A 13109-nucleotide genomic window follows, 5' to 3' on the forward strand; every position below is an offset into this window, starting at 1 on the left:
AATATTCAAAGTTATTTTCTGAAAAGCACTTTGCAAAGATACAACTAGACACACCTTTTTTTGAAAAAAAAATCTTCATTTGCACTACAAAATAGAACATGCAGAAATCCAAATGTATTCATCACCCTGGTTCTTCTCACAAATAAAGCAGAAACTACATGTCTTAGTACTTGAGAAAATTGAACTAGATCTGAAATGATAATATTTAAGACTACCAAGGCAGAAAATTATAGCCTGAATTCAATCTGCTACCTAAAGCAACTGATGTCAGATAATGTAAAAGAAATTTAACATAACTATCGGAAAGTCCAGTGATACGATCTTTCCTTGAATTTCACTGAAAATTTTCTGATAAAATTTCAAGGTTTCTTACAGAGCTTCTACTCTCTGACCCCACTGAAAACCTACTTTTGCTGTAGATATTCACTCTACCATGAGACACAATGATTCTGCAGAAAAATGGACTAAACTTTAAGAGATCTTCACAGTATGTCTATTTTTTAACTTACAAATTATCATTTTCTTTTCACAATACTGTGTAAATGATATAACTACTACAATACTGAAGAAAAAACTTTTTTTTTTAACTTTTAAGGTTCATTGCAGATAAAAGCATGCTCTTCTGATGGGTCTATGTCAGGTCCCCAACCCTGGTCAGTGAGGATAAGCATCTCTAGAAGCAGGTGAGAAACTGTAACCAAGCAGACAATAGTCTGGGTATGGCTTGCCCAAAAAAAGCAAAGATTTGTGCAGAAGTGACATATGTCCCTGGGCCTGCTCAACCTAGCAACTCTATTTTCAAATATTAAGATTAGATAGCTATCAAAGTTAAAAATCTATGGGGGGGGGAGTAGAGAATATGACATTAACATACAATTTAAACAAAAGATAATCTACTTTGTACACTTATAAATGAAATATCTTCTTTTTAAAAGTACCACTTCATGGGCACCTGGGTGGCCGACTCAGTTGAGCAACTGACTCTTGATTTCAGTTCAGGTCATGAGGTCATGGCTCATGGGATCAAGCCCCACATTAAGCTCCATGCTGGGCACAGAGCCTGCTTGGGATTCTCTCTCTCTGCCCCTCTGTTGCTCACGTTCTCTCTCTCTCTCAAAAAAAACCCAAACATTTTTATATAAATAAATAAATAAGAATACCATTCCACTTGACAATACTCACAATTCCATGGCTCTATTTTTCTTTGTTTTTTTTTTTTTTTCTTTTGGTCAAACATCAGCTGCAGACTCACACCAGCTCATTTAGTTAGATTCTTTCTAATAATGTTTGAAAAACAGCTGAAGTTCTACTAATAAAGGAGAGCCTTTGAAATGCATGGTAGGGGCGCCTGGGTGGCGCAGTCGGATGAGCGTCCGACTTCAGCCAGGTCACGATCTTGCGGTCCGTGAGTTTGAGCCCCGCGTCAGGCTCTGGGCTGATGGCTCAGAGCCTGGAGCCTGTTTCCGATTCTGTGTCTCCCTCTCTCTCTGCCCCTCCCCCGTTCATGCTCTGTCTCTCTCTGTCCCAAAAATAAATAAACGTTGAAATGCATGGTAAAGGAGAGACATAAGCTTTGGGGAGAGTTGAAAGACCTTGGAAAATATAGTGATGGCAATGGCAGAGGTATGGACTGAAAATGGGACATATAGAAATAAGGATGCTATAGCATTCCACCTTTTAGTTTTCAGATTTTACACCTATGGAAGTAGTAGAGAATTGGAGCAGATCTAAAAGAACAGGAACCAACTGGAAGAAAAGGGGCCTATCCCATCCCTCGGGCTTGCCCCTTCTCCTCTTCATGGATCCTCCCCATCAGTAAATAGTATATGTACCACTCCTAGACTCTATTTTGTACCCCATGCCACGTCTCAGGGGCAAAGCCTAGATATGTAATGGCAGTGGGATTTGACTCCTACCACTTGGAACTTGACTAGGATGCTGAACAGACTAGATCACACATTGATGGATTAAGTCCATGCCTTGGAAGGCTAATAATCACTGGACTGTGAAGACACAGCTCACCAGCAAATGGTTTACTAGGAGCTACGGACAGCAACTAGAAGACCCAAGGATGTTAATTTCCAACACCAATTTATGGAAATTGTGAAGATGGCACAGAGTTAACCAGAAAGCTCCCACCGTAATACTGGTAACAGATGCTCTGCTGGTTTCAATCATTTAATTTTTAATCTGGGCTCCTATAGCACAAGCTCTTTGCACCTTACCCCAGAGATTCTGAGTAAGTGCACTTTACTTTTAGACATTTTCATTCTTGACACAGGGCTCCACAAATATAAAAGAACAGGCCATTCTCCAGGCATGCTAGGGGTTGTTACTATCTCTTTCTTACTCTGTGGTCTCTTTGTAAGCATTTAAAACAACAATAGGCTGATAAATGTTTTTCTGGCATTGCCCATAAAGTGGGAATATGTTAAAAGGATTTCGTCTGCTTCACAGCATTAGATTAGTCCTTTCTGGAAAATCAGAGGTGCTTCAGAGTTGAAAGGCCATCTCAGCTTTAAAGTAAAGAGCTATCCTATGAGAAAGGAAGGTACATCTCAGGTGGTGTTTTTATTGGAAACACTGTTATTACAATTCTAGCAAAAAAAAATTGTGAAGAGAAAAGGCACAATTATGTAAATTAATACTAACTTATCTTTACAGTTATTCAGATAATAACATCCACCTGACATACCTGGAATTAGTACTGAAGTCAAGAGTATTAAATCTAAAGAAGCCACATGTATTGATTTCCAGAATAATGATTTAGAATGACCTTGTTAATATTTCAGAAACAATATGGCCCACATTAGCCTGTAAATGGACAGAACAAAAAGGAACCTGACTCAATGGTAAATAATTCACAGAACTATTAGTTTAATAAAGGGCTAGTTTAACAAGCCATAAAGACACTATGCTTTAAGAATCTTCCATGCTTCTAAAAAGAATCATCAAGCAACCTTGATTCCTTGAAAAGTCTCTTACATAAAACTCTTTTTGCTATACCCTTCTAAAATTATTTGTTAGGTAGGCATGATAAGCAAAAGATAATATACCACTGCCAAAGCAGAGACTAATGTTTCTCAAAGGAGGAACATCGCTATGTGGGAAAGCAGAAATGATCTCTTTGTTCTTGGTTTAAGATTCCTTGACAACCACAGAGTCCAAGGTTCACCCAGAATGTCAACATTACATTAAGAGGAAAAAAAAAAAAAAGATTTCTTCCCATGATACCGTCATTATGCCATTATACCCTACTCATGCTCATTCATACATATGTCAGTATCCCTACCTCCTCAAAGACACAACTGGAAATATAGTATTCTTTGGATAGTCAGTCAAAGATGCTATCTTGTCCAGCCCTGCAAGGTGCAGCATTATTTATTCCTTCCAGTTTACAGACGAAAGAAGTGTTTCACAGAGAATGTCTCTTGCCAGAACTCACCTATCTTTCCAACTAAAGTAAAAATAACTATAATCAGTAATAACACATGGCTTTTCTATGGTGTCCTTCCCTATAATACTGCAGCCATCACTTGATTCGGGCTTCAAAGCCATCTACTAATGCATGTGCAATATCATGTGTAAAATTATGTAGAAAACTTAAAGTGCAAGAAGCACTTTTATTAGTTGCTAATAATATAGACTATGTCATCGTGATGTTTAGACATAATCTGACTCAGCCAGTAATGAGATGTGCAGTCTTTTAATCTTTTTGCCTCCAGCTCCTAATCTGTGAAAGGGGAATATTAATGCTATCTACATTGGTGAGTCATTGAAAAGATTAAATCTTAAGGGGAAAAAATGATAAAAATAGAATTTAGGAAAGACTCTCCAAGCATTTCCATCTATTCTTAATTGTCCCACACAAAATCTCTGCTATTCAGTGGAAAGAGCTTTTCTTTTCTTTGCTGTATGACTATTTCCGTGGCACTAACAATACTCGAACTATTTCTGAGTGTCTCATGCAAGACAAAAAAATTAGTATAAGAAAATATACAATCTGCATTATTTGATGTATTTTTTTCCAAGTTTGTCTTGTTTCACAAGGAGTCCTTAGAATGTTCTGTCTGAAGGCATTTAGCACTTCGCTCCCTCATAAAATGACAAAGGACAGAAATAGACTGCAGCGATCTTCCATTACTTGTGTCACGTCCAGTGCTTTGGAGAGTGAAGCCATGCTACAGAAAGCATCACTGCCAACAAATGCTGACAAAACTCAGCAGCCCCTCAGACAAAATGGACATTTTCTCTGTCAATACGGCCCCTCACCTCCATGGAGTGTCTTAAGCAATCCCAGCTGCAGTGGAATGTGGGTTGCCAAATACAGACACAATCTGTCCCCACTCCTAAAATGAGGTTGATTCTCGTTATTCTTAAGGAGTCACATACAAGCTGTTGGCAATTTGCTCAAGTGAAGAGCAAACCATATTGAGTAGTTGCAACACTTCAGAATTCAGACAGCAGCATAAACCAAAATGTGCCCAGAGCCCCAATTTACTGGCAATTTCTGGGTCTAATAATAGCTGACACAAAGGGAAGAATGAAGCCTGGCACACACACCTCACTAGCCAAGACTGGCTTTTGCAATGCTAACCTAACGGAAAAGGGGGGCTGTTTAGTAATTCGCTCCCTCCTAGGTGCCGCATTACAAAACAGTCTCCACAGCAGCCTGCTCTGGCTGCCCACAGTGATGGTGGCTTCACTCTGCTGCTTACACATGCTCAGGCAACAGCTAAAACGATGTTGTGTGTATTCACACCTGCAGGAAATAGCACACTCTGTGGAATGAAGCATTCATATAATCCATTAAGAAAAATAAATAAAAAGGTGTGAATGGACTGTTAATAAAAGAACAAAAATGATGTGTAAAAAATATAGGAGAATAATTAGAGCTCACTAATAAGACCACACAATGAAACAAAATAAGGAACCGTTTACCTTGAAAGTTAATCAATATTTTTAAAAGTTTAAAAAAAATATTCATTCTTGGTGAAATTGCAATGAGTTGAGAATGTTGGTACACTGGTAGGTAGAGAGAAGAAATAACAGTATAAATTTTTGAAAAGCAGTTCACAAATAGTTAAATTATGTTTTGAAAATGTTCACAAGGAAAACCAAGAAAGAGCTCATGCCCAAAATGCTTACCACAGCCCTTTCATATAGCAAAATAATTCAATACAAATAAAATGGAGAAAAAGCCTAATTAGAAATATTTATAAAAGAATGAATGCTTAAGAAACCCATACAGGAAAAATGTGAAAATTTTATTTGTGAAAATCATGTCACCTGGGACTTCTATGGTTTTTTAATTTTTCTTGTGAAATATTTCTTACATATAAAATAGTACATCTAATGTTGATCAACACTTTGTATCATGTCAAGTGAAAAAAAACAGGACACAAAATTATATATACGACACAATTATAACTCTGTATGAAAAATTCCTCTGTATACAGTATGTGTAGAAGGAAATAATCTGAAGTCTTAATGGTAGTTATTCTCTGGCAGTGGAATGATAGGTAATTTTTTCCTGTTTTTCCCTATTTTCAATGCTTGAACTTCTGTTAAGCATAAATTCATCATATTTACTATCTAACTTTCGATGATAAATTGGAAAAATGTCAAAGCCACCATATTCATCTATTAATTTTCCCAGAAAATATTTACTGAGTTCTTCCTGTAATCATAAAACACTATGTATCAAAGGAGAGATATATGCATATGAGACATATATTGAGCTCTCCAAAAACTTGTAAGAAATACAGCAGAGTAATGGAATAGCAAAACAGAAAAACAAACTCATCCTAAATTTAGTGAATGAAATTCCTAACGACACAGTGGCATTGTACAAGATCACAGATGAGGTAAATTTCTTGGGGTCTTGTCCCTCTTTATGTATTGCTAATCTGGACTTCCAGATTAGTAATTCCATGCGCCCAGGAGGAATCTGGACTCGAGGTGATCAAAAACTTTATTCAAACCAAGGAAAGGAATTTACCAATAAAAACTGCCTACAAAGCTATACTTTGTCCTTTTCTAACCTATTGGAGGTTATCTATGAGTAATGTTATTGTGATACTGTATTTATAACCATAGGAAACTCTCATAAATTCCTGATCTTGCGTATCATCTTGGCTACAAATTCCATTCATTTCAAAAATCCAGTCTCTAATAACAATTTCTGTGACAAGCAGCTCAAAAATTTTCAAGGCAGTTTCTTCCATTTATCAACAGTTTAAATATCAGCACAGTTATTAAATATCTTGTAGTCACCAAGCACTAAAGTAGACCCTCTTTATACAGGATGAATAAGAAAAGACCCCTCCCCTCATACAGCTCATGAAGCCAAAGTGGAACCACAGAATGCATAAACTAGAGAGCCCTGAACACTCTTCTGGCAGTTTTATTCCCCTTTTAGGATAAGTAGTAAAGGGAGTACTTTGAACCTGGCCCAAAGTAGATGACATGAATGTAGTACTAAAGGGGAAGAAAGACATCATAACTGGATAAACTTAGGAAACCTCTTCTGAAGATTTGATGATTAACAATGTACTTTTTTAAAGACTCAAGTCTTCCAGTAAAAAAAAAAAATCTGTTTGAGGAAGTTTAATCTTGTGCTCACCCCGGCACCATCACCATGAGCATCACCACCACCTATTTAAAAACTGGACCATTTCTTACATTGTATGTATCAACATTCCTTGGAAAACTCACTGAGAAACTGCTCTAAACCAGCCACACATTTAACAGTGGTGAAATGAAACTCAAAGATACTTAGTAAAGTTACTCACCCCAAGTCATACTGGTAGCTGTGGCAGAAACAGGGCTGGAGCCCATAACTTGGAGTCATTCCCCTGCTAATCCTATGGCCTAGACATCACAGACAACAAGAGCATTCACAAATTTTAGGTATTGAGGACAAAAACAGCAAAATGTTAGCAGAGAGCAGAGAAACACTACCAATACACAGAGTTGGCAAAAACTGGGAAGGTCTAAAGAGCAAAGAAGTCAAGAATACAACATGAATTTAAAAGAGAAAGGCCTGCATTCTCAATGTGGAGGAGACACCAGTCACAGTGAAGGGATCAGACTAGTTGTTCTCTAGGGTAGTAAAGTTCTCTGTTACTCTGTTTAAGATCCAGAGACAATGACTTTATATGGATGCAACTCTGTTCCTACAAAGTTGATCATCCCAGAGGAGGCGATGAACAACAAAAATCAACAATAACAGAATCCTTCCCTGAAAACTATCTACCTTCACAATGAGTTCCTGAGAGGGCTGGTGCCCTCCACACTGGAAGTTCATTAAAAAAATAGGACAGATTATCATCCACTGGGAAAGATACAAACACAGTCCTGCCTAAAGGAAAAGAGATGGACTTGATAAAATTTCAAAGTCATTGCCAATCTTTCAAGACAGGCTGTGAGTCAGAGGCTGGCCATCCTTTCTGTCTGCTATCGAGAGACTCTGCCTCCTATGCCACTCCTTTGTCTCGTCTTTTGATCATTTTACTGTTTACTGGCACCTCTGTCTATCCTATGGGGACACATGAAAATGGAAGAAGACTGGAAACAAGTTATTATACTGAGTTCTTTCCAAGAGAGATTTATTTTGGGGATGTAGGATACAACAGAAGAAGGTAAAAACTGTGGCTAAAGTATGATTTGAATTACATGTGCATTTTTGTATCCCATTTCTTCACCAAATAGAAACAACCCTGAATCCTGGGATGGTAACTGCTGACCAAGGTACATTAGAGAAGTGGTGCTCCAGTTAATGTTCCAAACTTTGATTTTCAGAACCAATTTTTATACTCCAAGTCAGAATCCAGGAAGGTTTAACCCAATTCCTTTTCTCCCATGTACCCTTCCCTAAGTCTCTCTGTATAATCAACTGCTAAAAGGAAATGATACTGAGAAGGCTTTAGAGGAGTTTCAATGTGTAACTAACCTGTCTACCTTTCTATTCAATTTAACTTTACTTTAGAACAATATGAAAAGAACTACAGCACTAAAATCCCTCTCATTTAAAATAAGAATATGTAAGATTTTGGCTTATCCAAATTAATTAGCTCTAAAGGTCTCCAGATTAATTTTGCTCTTTATGAAACAAGGGGGTGGACTGAGTTTAACACTTACAACCTAAGGATAATGCCACAGGTTTAGAGGTTTTGATGATCCTTTAAAAATTAACTTGCATTGATCAAGCTTAAATCCTCTCGTAAGCACAAGCCAAAAGAAAAATATCTTAAATTAAGTACATAATAAGAAGAAATAGACAACTTTTGGGGCCCCATGTGTGCAGGAAATACATAAAAATGTTTCCACAAGTGGTTATTCCTTTGAATTCCCCCCAACCTACTGTCCAATATCACACACTCACCAGAAAAAGCTTAAGTTCTCCCTGTGTCCTCTTGGTGCTAATCATGCCCTGTCACTGGGTGGGAGACAGAACTTCAACTCCGTCTGCATAATCCTGGAATAGACTGCTCCACAAAGATCTTTGCACCCCTCACTAACCTTCCTTCTTAGCGCAAGAAACAAAGCGGGGAAATATGCATGCTAAGGTTCATGTGATCTACCATCACTATCCACAAAGCTTATCATCACCTGTGTAGAGCAACAATACTAACTCATTATGGGCCTGAACACACAACATGAAATAGCACAACTGAAGAATGGTTAGCTAACTACAACTGAGATGGTTCTGACCTTCAAACAAAGGAAAGAACACCTGGTCTAAAAACTAATTTCAATTATTTCGAAGTGGGGCTAAAAGACTTTGGACAGGAAAAGGGGCAGCACAGTGCAGCTTCTAAGAGTACAGGCTTTTGGAGTCAGGGATACCCAATGTCAAATCCTGACTCTCCCTTCTGGGTCACACACCCTGACATTTACCTACTGTGGGACCTTGACCCATGACCCTCAATTGCTTCCTATAAAGTCAGGATCATGGTAGTCCCTCATATGTGAAGTGTTTAGTAATTGTACCTACTATGATCATTATCTTCTTATCAGAAGAGTCCTTGGACCACAGGAAGCCATTTTTTATTTTAAATCTAATATCCTACAGAAAGAGAAGGGTTTCCTTGTCCTGTGATTTAATCTTAAAATATAATGATTTAACAAAAATATCAAAGACTCTAGGATCATCTCCAGTGTTCAGCAGAATAGAATGCAAGTCACATTAGTAAAACCAGAAATCACCTTCTAAAATTCACTTACAGTGTACACTTAGATTTCAACAGTACTTCTTAGCTTTGTCAGATGCACCTGAGAGAGCATCCCTCCCAGAGGATAGGGTGTTATTTCAAACTACCAGGGGCAATGAGGGGAAGGTGGCATAGAGATAAGTCTCACCTCTCATTCTGTAAGATAACCCTGGGGAGAATACAATGTAGAGACAAAATGCAGTTGGAATGAAGGTAAGATGCACCTCGACTTTCTAATTTTTTGTACTCCGGGACTACCATTTGTTATTTGCACAAGGAGAGACAGTCTGGATGAGGGTGGAGAAGGAGCAGGAGAGGAGAAATCACAACAAATTATAAACAAAAAACCAGGCATGGTGATTGACAGCTTCTCTTGGGACTTCCCCGGGGAGCCAATTAGCGCTGGTTGCTGAGGTGGGTTTGCTTGCTAACACAGAGGTGTTGCCTCTGTGCTAACCCACCTGTGCTACACCCACTTCATTCAAGCGACCAAGCCGCTGTTAATGAAGTTCAGAACCAATCACCCCACAGAGAGAGTTTTACTAAATCTCTAAGGCAGATGTTATAGGGTAACTGGCAGGGAAACACCTTTAACATCTACTGCCTTACTGGAAATCAAAACACTAAAATAACGATTTGGCTCATCCTCCCTGCTCCTCTTTTCCTTTGCTCCTTCTCACCCGAGGCAACAGTGACCACATGCTCTGTGTAAGTTCTAACTCACCGCACCTCCAACTGCTAAGCCCGTTTCCGTAAGTGAGAGAAGTAATGTTGCAAGAGCAGATTATAAATGCAGGCAAAGAACAAACGACAGGAAGAGTAATACCTCCAGCGTCATCTCCACTAGCACTGGGAGACACGTTAACGTGAGCCCCACAAAACAGCTGAAGCAGAATTTAGCAACATCTGGGAAGCTACCTGGCCAAACTGCTCTTGGAAGAAAATTCTTCATGGCGTTTCCACTGCTTCAACATACAGAGCACAGGATGCCTTGTGAATCCATTTACTGTGACGTCACACAACTCACACCAGTTTTTCTGTCTTGTCTCCTGATGAACAAACCCCACCCTCATGGAAGCATCCCTACTTGCTTCCTACTATCACACCATCAGGCAGCAAATCTTGACAAAGCCTTTGACCAGAGTAGTGCTGTGTAAAGCACTCTGAAAGGAAAAGGAAATGCCTCCAAGTCCTTGGCTTTGGAAGGCAAAAATGAACAAAATTGACAACCTAGGTGCTACCACATGTGAAAAATAATAAACCTAAAAACCTGGGGTGTTCTCAAAGGGAAACAAAGAGATAAATGCAGGAAAGACTCCCCAGAGGAGAACAGATATGAGTTTAATTTTTTAAAGGTGAGACTTACATTGAGAAGGATGGATAAAACATGGTAAAATTTTCAGAAGTGGAAACGCACTAAAGATAAGCCCCACAAAATAAGACCCAGGATCTAAAAGATATTCAGATTCCCCCCAAGCTCAGATCTTCATGAAAACAACCAAAGGGTAATCAAGGATAGATTTCTCCAAGTATGAGAGAGGCCAAATTCTCCAGAGATGGTTCTGTCCTCATCTGCCTGACACAATTCTGTGTGCTAATTTGACCTCAGTACAAAATAGTAAGATGGTACCTAAGCTAAAGAAATCACAAAAACGCTGGAATGAATGTTCTTCAAGCCACCCCCATCCTCTCTCATTTATGGGCACCAGCTTGCTCCATGAACAAATTAAAATTGGAGAAGAGAGCCCAGGCAAAATGAAATTCAGAGAGACAGGCACTAAATTCCTTTCAACTTCATTAGGCAAATGGAACAAGATGCCTCAGAAGGTGGAAAGTAAAGCTGGTTGCCAAATCAGCAACATTAAGCAAAGTCTGTATCAACAAAAGCACATCAATCTGACACTGACTTTAAACTAGGGATGTGGGTTATGTCTTCAGGATCCATTCTTCCCTTTACTGGGATACCTGTGAGGTTGGAGGAACTTGGAAAAGTTAGCAGGGAACTGGACACTTGGCTCACACCCCTACTCCGTCCTGCATCATGGAACTTGATAGACTGTTCAAACTCGATAGCTGGAGAGAGAGAATATATACTGTGTTCCTCACCTAGAAAGGGGCCTTCAAATGCACTCACTCTTTTTTTTTTAATTTTTTTTTCAATGTTTTTTTATTTATTTTTGGGACAGAGAGAGACAGAGCATGAATGGGGGAGAGGCAGAGAGAGAGGGAGACACAGAATCGGAAACAGGCTCCAGGCTCTGAGCTGTCAGCACAGAGCCCGACGCGGGGCTCGAACTCAAGGACCGCGAGATCGTGACCTGGCTGAAGTCGGACGCCTAACAGACTGCGCCACCCAGGCGCCCCTCACTCTTTTATTCAAAAATTATTTATCAAGTACATGCTCAGGGCCAGGCATCACTATGCTAGACACCACGGGTCTAGTGATGACAATTACAGACAGGTTCCCTGTTCTGTGTAGTTTACAGAGAAGAGGGCAAATAGCTGGAAAGTGGAAACACAACCTGATACATTCCAAGAATGAAAATAACAGGCACAGTGCATTCTGGTATTCTGATCACCTCTCCTTCCCTCCAATGATGAGGGTGAGGCTTCCACTCTCGGGATACGGGGAGCACTGAACACATAACACCCAATACTGAACACCTGAGACCCACAACAGTTCTCTAGGCACATTTGCTCATAGCCCAGGGCCGGCCACTGCTTGCCACACAAGGCCACACGGGGGTTCACTCAGGAACAGAGAGAACAAGCAGAAGCTATGGGAGACAGATTTTGTAGTAACAGTCATGACAATAGGATGATGATGCCACAAGAGGATGGGACTGGCATGTTTGAAAAACTCCATAAGCTGGCAGGGAACTAAAGCCCACCACTCAAGGTGAAGCCGACTTTGTGCTCGGTTCATGTGATAAGAAAACTCGTTTGGCCAGAGCGCCTTATCCACAGGAGCACAATAGGAAAGGGAACTTGCAATTAGGGCCAGTTTTACCACAGGCCAAGGCAGGACATAATAGTGAACTTTATCACACAGGTGCACATAAGACAGTCCAAGGTCCAACCCTGGGATTACTAATGTTCCCCGGGAAAGCCTCCCTGTTTTCTTCCACTCCTCCTTCCCTGACATGGCAACCTGGCCCAGGCAAACGATCGGTCTCAGGAGCCACCCTATGAGACCTGTGTCTCAGGTCCAATGCTAACACACTGCTCCTCACCAAATGCTACCCTTGTTCTGGGACACCATGCCACCTTTCCAAGCTGAGTGCTGGGATGGCAGAGGAGGGTAAGGGGCTTGCTGAAGCAGCTTCTCTGACAACTGCATTCACTTCAAGTTAGTAAAGACACAAAGCCCCACTCACGTCAGTGAACATCACGAAGGCACAGAAGTTCAGAGAATGCTGGTCTCTCCTGAGAGAGCCGACAGCTTGGCACAAGCAGCTGCACACAGACACAGGAGGACGGGTGCTTTGCCTAACCAGGCTTGCTGAGAAGTAGCAGAAGGCAGGAAGTGGGGCGCTACATGCGACAGGAAGAACAGGCAGATGTTTCAAGGGTTGAGCCGACTGTTGACGCTCCAACTGGAGCAGACGCTCCTGCCTTGAACACAATGTTAACATCAGTAAACGGAAGGGAGAAAGACAAAAAAAAAAAAAAAAAACTATTTAGAGACATTAACATCTCTTGCAAACAGTGCAGTTTGCTTCCCCACAGCAGGCTAATGGAAAACCCTGTGAAAGCAGTTTCAAGAGACACAGAAAGTGGAATCAGACTACTTTTTCATAAGATTTGTTAAGGAAGGAAATCCTAAAGTTCAGGAGTCTAGAAATCTCAAGGTTCTGTCAAAGAAAAAGGTCAGCCTCCAGATAGCCTCTGTGT

At 40.1% G+C, this 13109-nt stretch overlaps 1 protein-coding gene across 1 annotated transcript in view; it reads right to left on the minus strand.

Annotated features, from left to right (window-relative positions):
* Nucleotides 1-12857, minus strand: part of LOC122489252 (cAMP-specific 3',5'-cyclic phosphodiesterase 4D-like) — a 238326-nt gene extending 225469 nt beyond the window's left edge. The window contains exon 1 of the mRNA XM_043590856.1: nucleotides 12593-12857. The gene's annotated coding sequence lies outside the window, so the exon portion shown is untranslated. The remainder of the gene's footprint in view (nucleotides 1-12592) is intronic.
* Between the last annotated feature and the right edge of the window lie 252 nt (nucleotides 12858-13109).

This window comes from Prionailurus bengalensis, chromosome A1, assembly GCF_016509475.1.
Source record: "Prionailurus bengalensis isolate Pbe53 chromosome A1, Fcat_Pben_1.1_paternal_pri, whole genome shotgun sequence".
In the NCBI taxonomy this organism is placed as follows: domain Eukaryota; kingdom Metazoa; phylum Chordata; class Mammalia; order Carnivora; family Felidae; genus Prionailurus; species Prionailurus bengalensis.